The 21,554-nt window shown below is 36.5% G+C and overlaps 1 non-coding gene across 1 annotated transcript; it reads left to right on the forward strand.

Moving 5' to 3' along the window:
• The first annotated feature begins 1,495 nt into the window (after nt 1-1,495).
• LOC149184012 (U6atac minor spliceosomal RNA) lies at nt 1,496-1,622 on the forward strand. Its single transcript, XR_016257865.1, has one exon. It is a non-coding gene; the product is annotated as a U6atac minor spliceosomal RNA (small nuclear RNA).
• Nucleotides 1,623-21,554: the final 19,932 nt, after the last annotated feature.

The raw sequence follows: 21,554 nt of genomic DNA on the forward strand, positions 1-21,554 counted from the left end.
ACATGGTTTATGGTTGAATCAATGATGTATTATATGCTTTGATTACTTGTTTGTATTTTTCTTTGTATGTCTAACATAGTTACCGATCAAATGATAAAATGACCTAGTACCCATTTTTTTGAGGTAGAAAAAAATCACTCGATCTTGAAAAATGGTGATTCAGAATACAACTTTTTTTTTGGAGCATATTTTTGCCACTTTAAATTTTTTTTATGTATCAAGTATGGACAATTTTTTTAAATGTTAGTGATTTTCATGCTAATTTTGAAAAGTGTTGATGCAGCATGAACATTTTTTTATAGAGGGCTTATTTTTGACACTTTTTTAATTATTCTCAACTCCCCCCCTTAATGGAGAAAGGGTTCTCCTGAACTCCTAGCATCTTTCTAAACAATTCAACAATTTTTTTTATGTATCAAGTGTGAACATTTTTTTTTGTTAGTGATTTTCATTTTGATTTTGAAAAGCGCTGATGAGCATCAACCCTTTTTGTTTAAAGGGCTTAGTTTTTACACTTTAAATTTTCTAATGAGTTAAATGTGGATAATGTTTTTAAAATGTGGGTGATTTTGATGTTAGTGATAAAAATAAAAATAAAAATATAAATATAAATAAAAACATGACAAAAAAAAAATCAAATACATATATATATATATATATATATATATATATATATATATATATATATATATATAACAAAAAGAAAAACAAAAAAACAAAAAAAACTATAAAAATGTAAATATAAAACATAAAACATAAAAATATAAAAAAATAAAATAAAAAAACATAACAAAAATAGAAAACTTAAAACTTAAAAATTAAAATTAAAAAACATGACAAAAAAAATAAAAAATAAACATAAAACATGTTAGTAATAAAACATAAAAATACAAATTAAAAACATGACCGAACCAAAAAAAAAAATTTAATTAACTCGTAAAAATAAAAAAAAATTGAACAAAATAAAAAAAAAATGATCTTTTTTCAAAAAAATAATAAAATAAAAAATAAAATAAAAAACAAATTGAACCACAAAAAAATCTAAAAACATTTTTTTTGAAGTTAAAGACAAAAATAAAAATAAAAAAATCTCATTGGGTAAAAAAGCCTTAAAATAATTACCAAACAAAACTTTAAATAAAAAAAAAATAATTAAAATTAAAAATAAAAATAAAAAATCTAAATTAAATAATTGAAATAAAAAAAATTGAAAATATAAAATAAAATAAAATAAAAATTTAAGAATTAATTTTTAAATTAAAATTATAAAAATAAAGAAATAGCATAAAAAAAATAAAAGGCCCATGGGGTTTTGGATTGGCGGTGAATGGGTGCACTCTTAAGGCATTCCTTGTGATAGGTCACTGGTTCAAATCCCGGTGGGTGCTTACCTTAAAGAACCACTTGCGTAGCCTAATGGTAAGGTGTCGAATTTGTTGTCAAGGGGTTGCCGGATCAAATTCTGCCCAAGTCATTGATTTACAAAACAAAATTTGTTTTCGTATAAAAGAGAGATGGTTGGCATCTCCCTCGACAAGGACGAGAACAATCTTCAGACTTTTTTATCACACGCGGTTAAGGCTCTCCATCCCTTCACTGGGTGGATCTTACCTCAAGTTTTATAGCCCCAAGAGTTAGCTCAACCAGTCAAATCATTGCCTCGCCAATTAGGAGGTCGCAGGGTCAAATCCCGAAAGCTGTTGGGGTCAGGTCTAGATATAGGCCGAGGGGTGTGATCCCCTTCAGGGTCGATCTACCTAGTTCTTACCGTGGACATAGTGGCTACCCAGTGACCATGGGTATCAGTGAACCACATGTGAAAAAAAAAAACATAAAAAAAAAAAAAATAACAAAAGTAAAATTCAAAAAAAAAAAATCAAAACAATTAAAAGAAAAATGAAAAAAAGAAAAAACAAGAAAGAAAAGAAAATTCAAAACATATTTAAAAAAAAACAAAACAAATTAAAATAAAAAAATAAAAATAAAAAAAACAATTAAAATAAAAAAGCATTAAAAAAAACAATTAAAAATTTATTTATCTTTTTTTATTTAAATTTTTCATTTTTACAATTTTTTTTTTTTTTGGTCTTTTGTTTTTTGTTTTGTTTTTATATTTTATGAAATTTAATTTATTTCTTGTCATGAGTCATCACCTTGCCACTCTCGGTTGGGCCTTAGGGTGGCCGGGGAAATTTAATTTTACTCTTTTTTTAGTTTTAATTTTTTGTTTGGCTTTTCTTTTATTTTACTCTTTTATTTTTCTTTTTTTCTTTTTAATTTTACATGCTATGGTTAAGTTTTTTTTACATTTTATAGTTTTTTTATGTCATTACTATATATTTTTTATATTTGGATTTTTTGTCATGTTTTATTACTTATTATTATTTTTTATTTTTATTTTTTTTTCAATGTTTGAATTTTTGTTTTCTTTTGTATTTGTGTGTGTGTGTGTCTGTGTGTGTTTTTTCAATATTCTAAATTTTGCATTTCTATATATTTTTTACATTTGATTTTTTTTGTTATGTTTGATTACTCGTTATTTTTTTATTTTTTATTTTTTTCAATAATTCAAATTTTGTTTTCCTGTGTATCTTTCATATATATATATATATATAATTTATTTTTTGTGGGGTCTGTGTCGATGCTTGTCTAGCAACCTGATTCCATTATGTGCAATTTGATAGTTGGTTTTAGATTTTCTGTTATAATGAATCGAGTCTGCCCCACAATGTGTTAATTTCATAGTTGGTCTTTATGTTTTCACTGCAATGGGTTGAGCTCACGTACACTACGTGTCAATTTGATAGTTGATTTTTACATTTTTTTTTTGCAATGTATCAACTGGTCTTACGCTAAGATCTCAAAATCGCTATACATCTAGAATTTAAAAAAAAATACTCTTGGTATAATAACTCTTTTATTGAGGTGTTCATTTTTTAAGTTTTTTTAGTCATAAATTTTTTCCATAATGTCATGCTTGAAATATTTTCAAAATTTAAGATTGTTTTGTAGTCATAATCTCTATTTTTAATTCATGGTTGAAAATTTGTCAAGATTTTAATGTTTTTCTAATTCGTGATATCTTATCTTTAATGTTATGGTTGAAAACAATTACAAATAATTTTTCTTAGCACCATGCTTGAAAATTGTTGGAATTTTAAAGTTTTTCAAAGCAGTGATATTTTAAATTTAATGTCATGCTTAAAAATCATTGGAATTTTAAGGCTTTTCAAAGACGTGATATTTTATCGTTAATTTCATGCTTGAAAATCATTAGAAATTTAAAGCTTTTCAGAGTCTTGATATTTTATTTTTAACGTCATTATTAAAAAATATTGAAAATGTACCCTAAAAAAAGACGTTATTCTGGCATCAACACTTTTCAATTTCAAGGTGTTTTTTTCACCAAACAAAATGGCTTTTATTGTTTTTTACTTTTATTTTAAAAAATATTGAAAATTTACTCTTAAAAAAATGGTGATGCAGAATCAACACTTTTTATTTTTGGGCTCGAGTACCCGTTTTGAGGTAATAGTTCCCGTTTGATCGGTAACTATGTTGTCTCTACCTGGATCATGAAGGGAGATAGGTTTAAATATACAAAGGACAATAACGAAGATCATCATCAAGCACTTCATGAAAATGTATGAGCGTTTCATCTTCTTTTCATCTGTGATTCAGTCATAAATTAGGGAATGTTCTTATGTATTTGTCTATTTTTTTCTAGGCTTGGTTTCTAAGCCTAGGGATATTTTTCATATTCGTAGGATGATATTTGTCTACCAAACAATGTTTTTTTTTCAAAACAAAGCACTGTAATTGTAACACCCCATCTCAGATTTACCCTCTTTTACAAGCTCTACAGGGTAAATATGAGCTGATTGTTACTATGAAAGGACCAAAAATCGAAGCTCCAGTTATGGAAGTGGGGCCTACAAACCTGAAACTCACTGATACCTCTCAGGGACCCTTGATCACCCATGTGTTTGACAACCAACCCTGGTGATCAATCCCTGAGATGGAGCTTCATTTTATGAGAATTTACATGGTAACTGCAAGAATGAAACAATCTACCTATGGTTGGAAGGATCCAACTACAGTCATGAGCCTTCTTGCATGCAGTTATAACTAAAATTATCCAGTTCAGAGGGTGCAGTTGTGATATTAGTGCCACCTTTTCAGGGTTGGCCCATAGAACACTACCTAGAACATCCCATAACTTTCGAGAATCAGATCTAGGATAATCAAAAGTCTAAACAATTAATACTAAATCTAGATCTTATCCAGGACATGCCTAACACATGATATAGATTTCGTCAAACATATAATAAACATAGAAGCTACATGTCATGAATGCATATATGATCATGATATTTTGATATTCATCAAAGGATCATCAAGAAGGCTCAATGCCCTTAAAATATAGCTGCAACAACACTTCTTAGCCCATCATTTATTAATCATTCAATAAATTATCAAATCACGAACAAGATTCATAGCAAGAGAACATCATATAACCATGCATATAACCAACATATAACCATAATAGAATCCATGACAAATCAACCATAAGATCAATATAATAACCAACATATGTGCTCATAGACCATAATAAGAAAATAACTCATATTAACATATTCAAATGCTAACCAAGTCAAGGACTTCCACATACCACCCAACGATAGATTGGGCTGAACCAAATCTTTCAGCCAATCACCCCCATGCCATATTACAAGCATGAATGCGGGATCATATGGGTTAAACTGGAATAGAACCAACCATGGCTTCTAGAGGCCAAACCACGTCAACCCTCAACCATAGTGATTTCACCTGAACTGGTCCAAAAAGCACTAATGCTCAAACAAGCTTTAATGTCTCTGACTTCCTTCACTAGCTCTAGACGAATTTTACTGTCTCCACCCATACGTCAAGAGTTCTAAGATAAATCCCACCTCCAACCTTGACCCTTGGGAATTTTCCCGAGACCACCTCAACCAGGATCCATGCCTACCAGCCATCCAAATCTTAAACCAAAACAAGGAACCCACCACACCATGGCTATGTAAGAAATGGAAAGGAAAGGATGAAACCAATGCCAATCTAGGAAAATCCCATGCCAATGACAACAAAATAACTAAAGAACCACATGCATGTAATATGCATCCAAATCTTAGCATGTTAAACTGCACATGCACATTGTCACTTGCAATCCAAAATTATTCATGCCCTTACTTGTTGTTGTACAAACTTCCTCTTGTATTCCCTTGCTTCTCTTCGCTTGTCCTTTTCTTGCTGGTTCAAGTGCTTGCTCCTTCTCCTCTTGGATTCTGATTTTTGATACTGATCCAAAGGTGAGTAAAATTTGTTAGCTATTTCTCACGTGCCTTTTTATCATTGATGTCTAGTCCATTCCTTTCCTTTTATCGCTTTTTTCTTTCATTTTCTCTCTAATTTCCCTTACATGCATATTTGTGTCTCTTCACCATAATTTTCTCCTATTTTTCTTTATTTCCTTAATTCAATAATCATTTATTGCCTCTTTCTCATTTCCAATGCCTTTATCAATTTCCATAGCCATTAATTAACCACAAGTGATGCCCACGATAATGTTTGGCCCCACTCAGCTTGGAATATGTGTCTCATGAACTTGGTTTTATTTTTATTACATAGAAAATCAACTAGGGGTTGTTGTAAACCCCTCCCCTAGGGGGAACACCATCCTCTGTGTTCTATGATGCTTATAACCAGCAAAAAATATTGCTTATGAAGCATCATAAACATAAATCGATGCAGTATTCACAATATAACCCGCTAAAAACATGATAAACATACTTCTTATGGAGCTTTATAAACCCAACTCGATGTAGTGTTTACAATGAAAACACATATATACTTATGCATATTTGCTTCAATCAACAAATAAACATATTCTTTATAGATTTTTATAAACACATATCGATACAGTATTTACAATAATATACACATATACACATATGTACATTTGCTTCAACCAACAAATAAAAAGATACAATACCTACATCAACAACAAGGGAATCCAGAGGTTCTCACCTCCACCCTCAAAGGTAATACTATGAATTCACTTCCATCCTAGGAAATCCTGAATCCACTACTAACATTAAAGTCTACCTCAACATCCAATGCTTCAATCCTTGCGCCACTTGGTCTCTTGGTGAACACTTACCGACTCATTGTTTCCAGGCACACTCTCAATGTGCTTGTGTTTCCATCTATCAATGCTAATGACCAAAACAAATTTATTCCCCTACCTTCCCTTCTCCGCTTCCCAATCTCTCGAGAAATCTGATCACCCCCTTCCATGCTGTCACTCACCTTCCAAGTTCCTCGACATTTCCTTCTCTTCTTCCTCGCCCCTAGGGAGATCCATCCCTTAGTAAGGTTTCCTCACATCAGAAAGTCTAAAAACCAAGGCATATCCCTAACTCAAAACCATCATATCGGTCATATCATGCTTATGGAAATCAATGGACACTAACGGTTACTAGTGTCCCACAACAACCCTGCTCCAGAAGTTCTTTACCAACATACCATAGCCTATTCCAATTCCTTTTACTACTACTATTAACACTCTTGTAGTTAGTTCCAACCACCAAAATCAAGTATTTTCATGATTTCTTGTACCAATCCCATAATTTCCATTAGACTCAAAAGGAATTGAAATAAATTCAACTCATACCTCATTAGTAATTCCTTAATGAGGTAGCATATGAAACGTTTTTTACTTCCGGTCATAAAAAGTCAATTTAACTCGTTGATTAAATCATCATGTATAAACATATCACATCTGGTTAGCTCAAAGCTCAACCATCATAAATCATAATGTTAGACTATGTGCATAATTAAAGCTGAAATAAACTTTTGATACTTATCTTTCAAATTGTTATTTTCTTCCTCCTTTTTTCTTTTTCCTTTTTGTACACACATTAGATCACTTACCAAACCTAGAAATCACCCAATGCCTTCTTTTTGATACCAACAACAACAATGTCCAAATACTATACTAGCTCAACCCTTAATATCAACAACAAGGGTGTCAAAGACTATATTGTTCCAACCCTTACTATCAACACATCAATATTGGTAACTTCCCAAGATGTCTAGGGCTCTCGGGACTACCATCTCAACCCACAACCTCAAGGGAACCCAAGTTACATGGCTCCAACCGATAACCTTCAAGGAGCCCAAGTTGTTACAAGGCTCCAATCCATAGCCTCCAAGGAACCCAAGCTGTTAGATGGCTCCAACCCATAGCCTCCTTGGACCCTAAGAAGCAATCAACTTCACAACACGTACGCATACATATAATGTACAACACAACACATACATGTACACACCATACAACACAACACATGTACTGACACATGGTGTACAATACAACACACACACATATCATAATACAACAACTACACAATGCACATGACATAGTACAACATGTACACAACAATAGTACTGCACATCTAGAGACCACACCATCTCTACCAATAAACCTTGGCTCTAGTTTCTTTCTCGTGCCTTATCGCGTGCATTCACAATCTAATTCCTAGGTCTATGGCTCTTTCCAATATGAATGTTTGTCCCAACATGCCATAGATCACAATTATTTCATTCCACTAATGTATCCTTCAACATTGCCCACAAAAACATAAACGTAGGGATAATTATAAGCACATAATATCAAATCATGTCCACATGATAATAACCTCATAGATCTTTCAGGGCTACTTTGCCCACTTGATTCCTCATAAAACCAGGAACCTTTTCATGCCATTCATCTGCATAAAACAATCATTCTTCCACAAAAATAATCCCTGATGACCATGTAAGACAATCAAACATATATATATATATATATATATATATATATATATATATATATATATATATATATATATATATATATATGATTACAACACGATTACCAATGTTCATAAGGTCAAGGTTAAGAGAACTTCCTTTGTCTGGGCAATACATGCATAACATTAAGAACAATAGTTCCCAACTTAACAAAGGAATATGTTACCTTAAGCCCATTTCCTTTACCTTTCCTGGTTACCTTTCTCCTGATCATCCTACCATTATCCATCCATCCCCATGGATCCAACCAACCCAATTGGTTGTTATATTATTTCCTTTAAATTCCCTTTATTCATGCATCAAGCTTCATTCGGGTTTTACATTACCTGTTGGGTTTCACTCATTTATCCCCAAACTCCATTAGCTTTCCTCTTTCCCAAACAATTCCTAAGACCCTTAAAACATAAAAGGTAAGATAAATAAAACAAGGGAAACCCAAAAACAATACAACACCACAAACAAAGTGGCATGACCATGCACAAAACACAATCAAAACACCAAATAAAGAACAAATAAATAAAAAACAATGAAAGAAAAAACCTTTCAATAGACACCATGACTCAACCCCCATGGGTTCCCAGTGATTCCAAGGGAAAGCTCAACCTGAGCCTTCTTCAAGGTTTCATGGCAGTCTCTTTTGTTAGGAAATTCCATGCATCATATTGCCATAAACACGCAATTATTAGTGAAAAAATAAATACAACAATATACGAGTTACCTTGCCATGTTATACCTAGCACATTGCCCTGCAACCGAATACATGAACATATCATCTCCCAAGGGATTCCAATTCCCTTGATGAATTCAATTATCATTAGAAACCATCTATTATTCTTACATCTAATCAATAATCTTCCATGTAGCTTCCACAGCACCAAAGTTCTTCGACGCATTTTAACTTCATTTATTGCTCAGTCCTAGAGCATGATCTCCTTCCATTGTAATATGCATTGAGGCTATGTCTAGAACACTTCCCCTAGTTCCATGTTCCATCTTGATAATGGATTCCTGATGATCTACTTACCTGCTATCCATTGTGGCATAAGTACGGGGAATATGCTTACCTACATCCCCAACTTTTCAGCCTCTTTTACACTATAAATATGCGGCTGGCCATGCTTCCACTACACCACTCTATTACAAGGACAATCCTTCCTACCATGATCTCCACCACAGGTTCAACACAAAAATGGTTCTCTACCATCACCCTTATTTAGCTCCTTAGGCTGAGATCCATATCCTCTCTCAACTACATTGAACTTCTTGTAAGGCGCCACATTTTCCTTTATTCTTTTCATTACCTTTCTGGGCACACTTGAAGTCAAGCTTGTGCTTTGACTGCTCATGACAATGTTTGGTCTTCTTGATGGCTTCCTCCTATGAATGAGGCTCATCAAACTCAATCTGGTCTTTGATTACTAATAGAAATCCACTAAAGAAACTTTGAATATTTTCTTTCTTGCCTTTGAGATAAGGAGCATACCTCAACAAATCCAAGAATTTACTAATGTACTCATCATCCATCACAGAACCCATCGTTAGCTCATAAAATGGCTTGGCCCTTTCATCATAATATCTTTTATATATGTACTTCTTATTGAAGAGTCTCTCAAACTCATCCCAAATCAACTCTTCTTCTCTAATGCCTCTGACATGCTTCCAATATTCCCACCAAATGTTTGCTTTCACTTGGAGACTTAAAGTAGTTATCTTGGCTTTCATGTTCTCTGAAAAATCATGCAATCTGAAAATTTCTTCATCCCGAGAAACCATGCTTCTGGATCTTTTGATTTCTTAATTTCTCCATCAAATGTAGGAGGCTTGGATTTATTGAACTCTTCTGGAAAATATCCCTTGTCACTCCTCCTATAAGGATGATGGTGGTAATGGCAATGACGTCTCTCAGAAATAGAGCTAGAATAAAATCCAATGAGCACTTGACCTCCCCTCATGTGTATCCAATGATCTACCACCTCTCACTGTATCATATCTATCCATATTGTATCATGTTCGATACCCACTACCATATGCCCCATTAGTATTTTCTTCTTGTCCATTACTGATCCCCAGTTGTCTCTACTTCTACAACTTTGAAACACTCTAAAGGATGATTGCATTAACCTCAGTTTGATTTTATTGAGACCTTGCAATTATTTCCTCTACCTCAATCAAATTGTTATCATCTGTCTTGCAAATTTTGATCTCTTTCCTCAAACTCCTCAGTGTATCTACCAAATCATGACAATACTCTTCTCCTTTCTGCTCAATTGATCTTTCCCATTCCATAAAATTCACATTAGGTCTATAAGGGGAGTCATGTGAACTTTAATCCACCATTATGATCTTCATCTTTGGCTTTCTATTTCTTGAAAATATACCATGTTAGATAAACCACATAGAATACATAAACAAAATCATACCTCGATGTATCTCAAGGTAGGTTATTACATCTGCATAGACCAATCAAGATTAGCATGATACAATATCACAAGCATATTCATATATGAATATTATAACCATAACCACGACAATGCATGTATAGTAAACACATAGAGAACTAACATGCATGCATAACAATATACATTTACCCCAAGGTCTACTGTTGCAACCTCACTCAAATACCACTCTGTAATGCCTCAACCTACATTTACCCACTTTTACAAGCTCTCTAGAGTAAATATGAGTTGATTTTTATTATGACAGGACCCAACCTCTAAGTTCCAATTTTGGAAGTGGGGCCTACAAACCAGAAACTCCAGGATACCTCTCAGGGACCCCAGATCACCCAGGTGTCTCACAACCACCCCTGGTGATCAATCCCTAAGATGAAACTTCATTTTCTCATATTTTACACCCCAACCACAAGCATGACACACTATGCATGTCGTTGGAAGGCTCTAGCCTCACTCATGTGACTTCCTGCATGCAGTTATAAATGAAATTCTCCTATTCATAGGGTGTGGTTGCAAGATCAATTCAAATTTTGTGGGGATGGCCCACAGGCCACTACCGAAAACAACCCAGAACTTTCCAGAATCAATTCTAGGATAATCACAAGTCTAAACCATCAATACTAAAGCTATATCTTATCGAGGACATGCCTAATACATGATAGAAATTTTGTCAAACATATGATAAACATAGAAGTTACAGGCCATGAATGTATATATGATCATGATGTTTTGATCTTCATCATAAAATCATCAAGAAGGTTCAAAGGCTTCTCAAGCTAGCTACAAAAACACTCGCTAGCCTATGTATTCATCAATCATTCAAAAAATTATCAAATCATGAAAAAAATTCGTAGCAAGAGAACACCATATAACCATGCATGTGACCAACATATAACCATAATATAATATATGACAAATCATTCATAATATCAACATAATAACCAATATATGTGCTCACAGATCACAATAAGAAAATAAGTCATATTAACATATGTAAATGCCAACCATGTCAGGGACTTCCACACACCACCTGACCATAGATTGGGCTTAACCAAATATATATTTTAGCCAATCAAACCTGTGTCATATTACAAGCATGAATGTGGGATCATTTGGGTTAAAACAAAATAGAACCAATCGGGGCTTCTAGAGGCCAAACCACCTCATCCCTCAACCACAATGATTTCACCTGAATCGGTCCATAAATCACTAATGCCAAAACAAGCTTGGATGCCTTCGAATTACCTCACCAACTCTAGAGGAATTTTCCTATCTCCACCCATCCATCAAGAGTTCCAGGAGAAAGCCCATATCCAACATTGATCCTTGGGGATTTTCCAGAGACCACCTCAACCAGGATCCAAGTCTAACGACCATACAAAGCTTAAACCAAAACAAGGAACATAACAGGAAATGGTAAGGCAAGGCTGAAACCATTTTCAATATAGACAAATCCCATGCCAATGAAAAATAAATAACCAACTAACCACATGCATGTACCATGCATCTAAATCTCAACATGTTAAACCACACATGGACATTATTTCCTTCAATCCACAACTATTCCTACCCTTAATTGTTGTTGTCAAAACTTCCTCTTGCGTTCCCTTGCTTCTATTTTCTTGTCCATTCCTTGTTGGTTCAAGTTCTTTCTCCTTCTCCTCTTGGAGTTTGATTTCTGATATTGATCCAAAGCTGAGAAAAAGTTGTCGACTCTTTCTCAAGTGCCTTTCTATCATTGATGTCTAGTCTCATGCTTTCCTTTTATCCTTTTTTTCTTTCATTTTCCTTCATTTTCTCTCTAATTTCCCTTGCATGCATATGTGTGTCTCATCACTTCCCTTTTCTCCTATTTTACTTTATTTCCTTAATAAAATTGTCATTTATTGCCTCATTGCATTTTCCAATGCCTTTGCCAATTTTCATAGCCATTAATTAGCCACAAGTGATGCCCACTATAATTTTTTCCCACCATTTAGCTCGCAATATGTCTCACATGACTTGGGTATTATTTTTATTACCTAGAAAATCAATAGTAATGAGTCATTTTGAAATTCTTGTAAGTTAACATATCCTTTATGAAGAAAATCTCATGCACTAAGAAATTTTCTATAATTTTCTACTTTTTGTTGCTTTATATTGATGTTTTATGAAATGGAATGAATGAATTAAAGGTTTAGGAGTGAAATGTAATCAAATAATGAAGTAAGATAAAATAAATTTTAGAGGTTAAAAACCATTAAAAAAAAAATTAGGTATTTTCTCAAAGAGCTGGAAACTCCTAATCTTTTACAAAACTCAATAGTAATCTTGCTCATCAAATCACTCTTAATTTAAGAGAGAAAGAGCAATGAATCCTTAATGCAATACTAGCTTGTGTAGATCAGCATGCACTACAACATTTTCCTATTAAGAATAGTCATTCGTTGCCTTTTACACATCTATCAATTAGCTTTTCATTAAGTACAACTACACCTGATGAGCTCAAGAGAAAAGAAAAATTGACTTACATAACATCAAATCAAGTCAAAGATGTACATACCAATTATAAACAATTAAAAGCAAAGAAAGGAAAGAGTGTACTTGCTTGGAAAAGGGGGCTGTCTAATGTTCAAATTTAACACCATGAAACTTATTAGCTAGAGATACTTAACCAACAATATATATATCAATGAAAATCATTTAAAGCATTGACACAAGTATGATATCTCCAAGTTCCAAATATGAAAATATTGTTAAGAAAAATATCTATCTTTTGTCTTTAAAATCTTGGGTATTTATACCAAGTTCAAGACTAATATCATGAGATATATAACAACTAACAAGAAGAAACTATTATTCGCTCTATGTAGGTTGAGTTAAATCCTAAAGATATTGAAAAATGAGGAAAATCCCAAAAATCTAAATCAATTCTTATTTTTAGCCAAAATCAGGGGATTTTCTTGCAAAGTAGTTGAGTTGACCAAACTTTCAATTGCCATGCATGGAGCATATTTATGATGACTAATAGGTATTTCACCATCCTTGGACATCAAGGAATTTGTTCCATATATCGGAATTCACAAAGTTGTACTCTACACATGTCAACAAACGAGCATTTTCTAGAAGTAGAAACTTCTTATAATTTTTTTGCTATTTTTTTTTTAATGCCTAATTTTTGTCAAAATACTATGATATAAAAGAAATGATAAAATAACTTTGCACTTTGCACTTTTGGGCGACAATGATAATGAAATGGATGATGTGGAATAAAAAATGGAGAAAGTAAGGAAAAATTACAACTAATGTTGTATTGGAATGGGTATCAAAATGACAACCAACAAAACCCTCATAATAGTTGGGTGAGACTTGTATTGTGTAGTATTTGCATGTCATTTTTTCCTTGATGCTTCTGTGGAATTTCATTTGTGTGACAATATTTCATGCTTGATTTTTTTTCTTTATTTCTCACTCTCACCTAAGCTCTTTTTGTCTTTATCTTTGTTGTCTTTGTTTTCCTATATTATATTTGTAAATGTTTGTAATATTTTAATATTTGTTATGTACACTAATATTAGTTGATTTCTTGTAATTAGAAAGGAATGACCCCCTAGGGCACTGCACGTGGAGGGATACATGGCTGTACAAGTTCATGTTCAAGAACATGGGGCGAACACTGAAGATCAAGTTCATGATCCTATGGAAGAAGATGATGATGCTAATAGCACAATTGAAGAAGATGAGACAAATATATTGATCTAGGAGGTATTTAATAATGTTGGAATGGATGTGATGATGACAATATTGATGGTGTTTTTTTTATCCTTGTACTTGAGAAGGAAACACAACCCCTTTATGAATGCTCCAAAAAAAATACTCTTTACTATATTTTTATTGGTGAACTTGAAGGTTATGAATGGTTTATCAGGCAATTGTGTCACACAATTCATAGGTATGTAATATATTTTGTCACATTTGGGATACAATGGTCATCTACTCTCTTTTTTTCCTTTATTTTTATTGTTAGTTGATCATCTATATAATTTGGATGTAATATGTACAATTAATATTCATTACATTAACCAATACTATTTTTTAATTATGTTGTAGATTTTTAGGTGAATTTTTATTACTGTCAACAAATGTTTTTCCTCACACATACTGAGATTAAAATGCCATTATAAAATATATTGAAATGGAGTTTCAAGTTATTCATGCATGTCCTAATGATCATACTTTTTATTACGGAGAGCATGCATCAAAATAACAATGCCCAAAATTTCAAATGAGTAGATATTAAACTCATTAAGTAACAAAAAAGGTGCCTTGCAAAGTTCTTTGTTATATTCCCATAATTCCACATTTGTGGTTAATGTTCAGGTGCAAAAGAATAACACAATTTATGGATTATTGTTGGCTTGAGGGAGCCTGACCCAGGTTCAGCGTTAATTAGCCAAACAAATCCCTACACTACTGGCCCTTTTGGCATCGGCCTGCGGAGTGTGGATCGAATTCTCACTTGAAGTAGTACAGGGGGGTTCTGGAACTAGGTTTCTACACCCTGAGATGGTTTTGATGTCATTTGATCTCTTCTATCCTTGCCTTCATGCAGGTGCTATCACTCTAGGGCTTGTAAGACAAACCCTTTATTCCAGCTCTATATACCTTCGCAAAAGTATACGATCGACCTTCACACAACCCTAACCTGGGGCTTAGTTAATTTCGCACTGTTATGGCAGTGCACCGAGCAAATTCCCCAATTACCCTAAGTGATTTTCTTATCTTGCTGAATACTTAAAGTTATTGCCACGTAATTAGATATTCATAATTGCGTTTAATTATTTAATGTAACTATATTCATTCGTGCATCATGGAAGCATAATAAAGGAAATTCATACCTATCAACATAACAAATACACAGAAATTGCAGAATAACTCCTTTTATTAATATCTTCCAAGTGATACACACTCTGTTCACCCTGCACACACAGTTGTAGGGGTCCGCGCACTCAGTTGTAGAGTTATACCCTAGGCCTCTGCGTACTAAGCTGCAAAGCCTCTTCCTATGCTACAACACAAGACTTAGACTTCTTGTTCTAAAGATATCACTCTCTTACATGTCGCGTCTCTCAAACTACTTAGAGCTTAGCTCTTTTACAACCGAATTTTCTTTACAAAACTAAGGGCAGACTACCCTTTGTGACACATAACACCTTGACGCTCTGCAACCACAAAATGTGGAGTCTTTACAACAATAGTACAAAAATTTGACTTAAACATGGGCTTTTAGCCCCAAAACTGCCCTTGGGGGATCCCGCTCCCAACAGGCCCCCAACACAAACATCGTGACTCGTCTTCAAGTCACTAAGTAGGCGTGGAGATCTTTGCGCAAAGCCTGTCAAGCTCGCCCTTGATGACATCAACTTTGGTTGTTCAAACAACTGTGTGCAGTCTGCTACTTCACTCTCCACTGCTGCAACTCCTTCTATGACAACGGAAACCCATTTTTCCTTTACCTCTGGTGGTGTTGAAGGCTGAGCCCTCAACTGGAGTTTTGTAATCTACAGGTTTAGCTCCAACTGAACCCGTGCCATCTCTGTCCGAGTGTCGCACACCCCTGTGGCAAATTTATGGATGCATACCTCGACTGGTTCCTCCTCCTCTAGAATGGCTGATTCCGGGACTATTCTGCAAGCCTCCTCCATGACTTGTATGATCTTCTTACTTTGGCTGGTCACCTCGACCTCCATGGCGATGGAAACATCCCTTTGTAAGGCCATATTCTCATTGTTTACTTTCTGTTCACTGATTACTTGGAGGGCACGGTGCTTGCGGGCCCTCAGCTCTGCAATTACTTCATCCTATAAGAGGTGGAGTGCTTCACGTGAGAGCACTGCCAGGTTCAATCCCACTCCCTTCAAGGCACTGAAAGTGCGTTTGTCAGCCTCATTTTTAGTTGTCAGTGCTCCATCCGGTAGCACTAGCACAATGGAAGCATTCATTCGCAAAATATCGGTAGCCTCTGATGTGCCAATAGCCAAGCTAGTATACACCGTACCAACTTGCGACGTGTGGGTCTGCAACTCCTATAGTCTAGTCTGGATGGCACCTAGGATGATCTATTTCTGCTTTTCAAATTTTTGCAGGGCCTCTGCGGTGACATCTCTGACTGTGTCATGGATGTTGTATAAATCTCCCGCTGTTAGTGTGATAGGATCCAGTGAGGTCTTGGTAGCCTTTGATTTCTTTCTAGACCCTCCATTTTCCTACTCTCTTGGGCACTTAATGTGGTCAGATGTCTCCTAAGGGTCCGCTCCGTGCTTCTCTGTGTCCTCTTCTTCAGTTTCAAGTGAAGCCAATTGTGCACATTTGTCAGTGCCCCGCTTTGTGCCATCTATCTGTTTTCCTGGCTCCTTTCCTAGATTTTCTTCCTTGGCCTTCTCAGCGGCCTCCTTCTTCCTCTTTTCGACCAGCTGCGCCATCTTTAGCTTTGCCTCATCCTTCTTCTTTTGTGCAATGGACTTGCTTCCACCCACTGCCAAGTCCGTGGTGGTGCACCACTCCACCAACCATTTATCTAACACTGCATCGATGACATCATCTGTGGCTAGGCACGACAAATCGTACCGCTTCTACGTAGGGTCCTTTTGTGCCCTGATTGATATCGGATGGAAATCAACTTTGAATTCGGCATAGATTTGTAGGTTAGCATATATCGTGGGTGAAAATCATGGCTTGCGATTGATAACCATCCTGATATTCATTTCCATCAAGATCCAGAAGATCTTGTTGTCTCGAACATGCTCCACATCCTTGGTCACCCACAGCGAAGCGTACTTCGCTACTTCAGGAAGGTCCAACGAAACCAAGGGGAATTGGCTCTCTTCTAGTAGCTCCCACACTACGAGCACAATTGATAGCAAGTGCCATGCATAGTGGAACATCTTGCTTTGCTCTTGCACTTCACGGCAATTTGCCAGGGACTCGCCGCAAGGGTAGTTCGACCAGTTAAATTGGACCCCTTCCGTGCATTTTTGTGAAAGCGTGACAACAGGCACTGACACATCGTCGACGTGACACTTCTGCATCACCTTCCTTATAATGATCTGCGTTTCCACCTTCACATCGAGGTTGCAGATGCTGGAGATTACGTATCCGCATGACTTCTTCACCAATTTGAACTTCTCTTTCATTGATTTTACAAGTGCCAGCTCGCCACCCTTGCCACCAAAGATCATAGCTGGATTTTCGCATATATACGGTAGGCGTGTTATGTAGTGAATGAACATAACAGTGATGGGTATCAGCTCCTCTAGCCACATACACCCATCATGCACCAAGCACAATAGTTGCTTGATGACTAAAACCGTTACAGGGGTGCAGTTATAGTGCGGCACCCAGAGCAGGTTGAGTAATCCTTCTCTACTACTTTGAGCCACTTCCGTGGCTCCAGTGCAGTCATCCCCGTATTTGTATCTATGATGCGGTGCATCAACTATTCGATCACCAGGTGCGGGAAATTCTCATGGTCCACCATGTCCCAGTCTTCGAGCTTCAAAATTGGCACCCATGCCAAAAGTAGACCGTCAAAAGTGATCTCATCTGGTAGAAATGGGGTTTGCAGGCGAGTATTACTTTCATGAATGTCCTTTGGGACCTTGGACTTAGGCTTGTGCAGAGGGAGATACTTCGACAACTGTGTAATATGGTCCACACCATCGGTTTCAACCTGCTCTATTTCCACTCCCACATCTTCATCGTCCATGGGGATGTCTTCAATATCCTCATCTCAGGCCTCTTGGTTTATAGCCTTGCCTTTCTCCTGGGCAATGGAATTTGGTGGGTTTCGTCTCGACAACACGTCCACCCAGATGGTAGGATGCTTGTCCTTCTTATCTTTCATGGTTTCCTTGGTTGGGGTTAGCTTCGGTCTCAGTGTTCTCGAGGATTTAGGGACCTCCTCTAGTACTTCGGCTACTTCTAGGGAAGATTTTTCTGCCTGTTTCTCCATCTCTTTAGTCGTCTCTTCTACCACTTGTTGTGTTGATAATTTCTAGGGGTGATGACATAACACTCTCTATCAGTGCTTGCGATGTGTCAAGCAAGTTCACAAATGCAGGAGTTTGTTTGAGAGCCTTAAAAAACTGGGTCCATGGGTGTCTGAGAGCTCAACAACTGAATACTTAAAATGACAAGTGTTTCTTACTAGACAACCACTTGTACTTTATAGGGAAATTTGAATTCACATCTGACCGTTCCCCCCGAAATTGGTTCATTAATGCCAGATTGGCAACAGATATTCAAGGATCTAAGCCATCAATTCCTTCTTAAATGTCGGTTGCCCGCTCCATTTGGCCTCACTTCTACCATCTTTTCATGAATAGTGACTTTAACGGTCACTTTCCAGTCGACCTGCGTGATTTCTCCCTAGGTAGCACAGCACCCTTCACATTGTCGTCGACCCAGTGACACGTCCTTGCTTCACACCATCTTCCAATCATGTATCTCCCCAACACGAGCAGTGTATTTTATAGTCTCACACCCCCTTTTAGCTGCCTGGAGCACTAAGACTATACTACTTTCATTTAGTCACATGGATGGACCGCCGGCGTATGGCTTCAAGTGACTGCCATTCACCTTTCCTGGGAAGGGTTCTCCATTTAACTTGACTAGTTGTATCGCTCCTCCATCGATAATCTCCTTAATAACATAAGGCCCTAACCAGTGCATCCTAATTTTTCTAAGAAGTTTATCAAACTTACTATCATACAACAAAACCAGATCATTTACCTTAAATGTGTGCAACTTGATGTGTCGTTCATGCCATGCCTTTTCATGCTTCTTTTGGACCTGGTAGTGAAATCCAGCAAAAAATCTTTCTTCTTCGAGCTCATCCAGCTGTGCGAGCCTCTCTTCTAGGGCTTTGCGATCCATCATACTTGTGAGAGCTACTATGTGCAGACTAGGCACGATGTATTCCATAGGCATTATGGATTCCACACCATAGACAAGCCTAAAAGGGGTTTGTCCCGTCAACTTCTTGCATGTCGTTCGATAAGCCCACAATACAGCAGGTATGAGTAGCTCCCAATCACTTCGCTGAGCATTGCAAACCTTGGTCAACACGTTTTCAAGCACTTTGTTCAACGTCTCCACTGTCCCGTAAGCCTGTGGGTGATAAGGTGTGCTCTTCTGGTGATATACCTAAAACTCCTCCTTGAGTGCGTTGATTGTCTCATTCAAGAAGTGCGTACCATGATCACTCATCAAGATCCTTGGACATCCAACTCGCGTCAGTACATGCTCAAATAGGAACTTCGCGGTCGTCACGCCCGTGCAGTCCTTCAATAGTTGCACTTTCACCCAACGAGTTAAATACTCCATCACAATGATAATGTACCTTGCTCCTGTCTTCCCTTGTGGATGAATGGGTCCTACAAAATCTATTGCCCACTTCTCAAAGGATTGCAATGTCATTTGTGGATTCAAAGGAATTTCATCCATCACGTCTTGCAATATGCTTTTGAATCCTGATGAAGGGGTTTACCACTACAACCCTACACGTAGAATCTTTTTCGCGGTTGCTCTCCCTACATAATTTCCTCCTACGGTGCCCCCATGAGAGTCTACGAGGATGACGCTTTGTTTGAACTTAGGTACATACTGTCACAATATCTCATTAGTCCCCATCTTGTATAAATTCCCAGGAATGACAGAGAAATCTGCCGCATTTACCACTAATTCCTTCTTTTCCTAAATAGAGTATCCTTCTAGTGTAGTCCCTATTGTTAGGAAGTGTATTATATCCTCAAAATGACCATCTGCGACATGCACTACCAATAGCTGCGCGTCAAGCAATCCTTCTTCCAAGCTAGTAGGTTCCTCCCCTATTTCGATGTGCGACAGATGGTCTGGTCCTACGTTCAATCGTTCAGGCTTCACAACAACTTCAAAATCGTACTCTTGGAATAATAAGAGCCATCTGTAGATTCGGCCCCCCAACACAGGCTTATTGACCAGGTAATTCAACATAGAGTGATCCATATAAATCTTAAAATGGCCTCCTAGCAAGTAGTGAAGGTACTTCTGGAGTGTATACACCATAGCTAGCCCCTCGCATTTAGTGGTAGAATAGTTCTTCTCTTCTTTGGATAATCTGCGGATTGCGAATGTGATAGGATGGTCCAAGCCTTCCTCGCCAGCCTGTGTTAGTACTACCCCCAAAGCTATACATGTCGCATTGACATGTAAATGAAACTCTTTCTTCCAGTCTGGGAACACTAGAATTAGTTCAGTAACCATCTTTTATTTTAATATATCCAAGCATTTCTTACATTCATCGTTCCGGTAGAATGTGACATCCTTCTTCAACAATTTTTCCATAGGCGCAGTGATCTGGGCATGGCTTTTGATAAAATTTCTATAATATCCCCTTTTTCCCAGAGTAGCGTGTAGCTGTTTCACGCTCCTCAACGCTTCCAAGTTCAGTATCACCACGATCTTCACGGGGTTTATCATCAGCCCTTGTTTGCAAACCACATGCCCCAATAGGTTCCCAAAAGTAACGCAAAACAAACACTTCTTGAGATTAAGCGTGATCTCGTATCTTCAACAGGTATCCAGCATCAGGTGCAAGCTTGCTATATGGCGCTTAACCATGCCAAATATAGTCCAATCATCAAAATATACCTCTAGGAACTTATGAATAAATTCCTTGAATGCCACAACAAACACGCGTGAAAAGATTGTAGGCACATTCTTTAATCCAAATGGCATTACAGTGTATTGAAAACAACCCCACTCAGTCGTGAAGGTTGTCTTGCTCCTATCCTCCGACACAATTTTGATTTGGCGGTACCCAGAGAACCCATCAGTGAAGGAATATGCTTCCTTACCACCAACATTGTCCAACACTTCATCCATGAACGACGTTGGGAAAGGATCATGCACACAAGCTTCATTCAGTTTTTTGACATCCACACATATCCTTATCTCATCCTTCTGCTTCTTCTCTTGTATTACCATTGGGCTTACCCAATTAGATTCTTCCACAGGCTCAATGATGCCTATTGCTAACATCTTGCCTAGTTCTAAGCGGACCTTCTCCTTGTATTTCAAATTGAAGCGGTAAGGTCTCTGCTTAACTGGCTTCGTGACGAGCTTTAATGTGATCTTCATTATTCCTCGGTCCCCGGTTATTCCTTTCAGATCCGTAAAATTGGTAGGGAA

Source organism: Pinus tabuliformis, chromosome 3_2, assembly GCF_031772625.1.
Source record: "Pinus tabuliformis cultivar Carrire ecotype Pingquan chromosome 3_2, CPIR1, whole genome shotgun sequence".
Lineage (NCBI taxonomy): Eukaryota > Viridiplantae > Streptophyta > Pinopsida > Pinales > Pinaceae > Pinus > Pinus tabuliformis.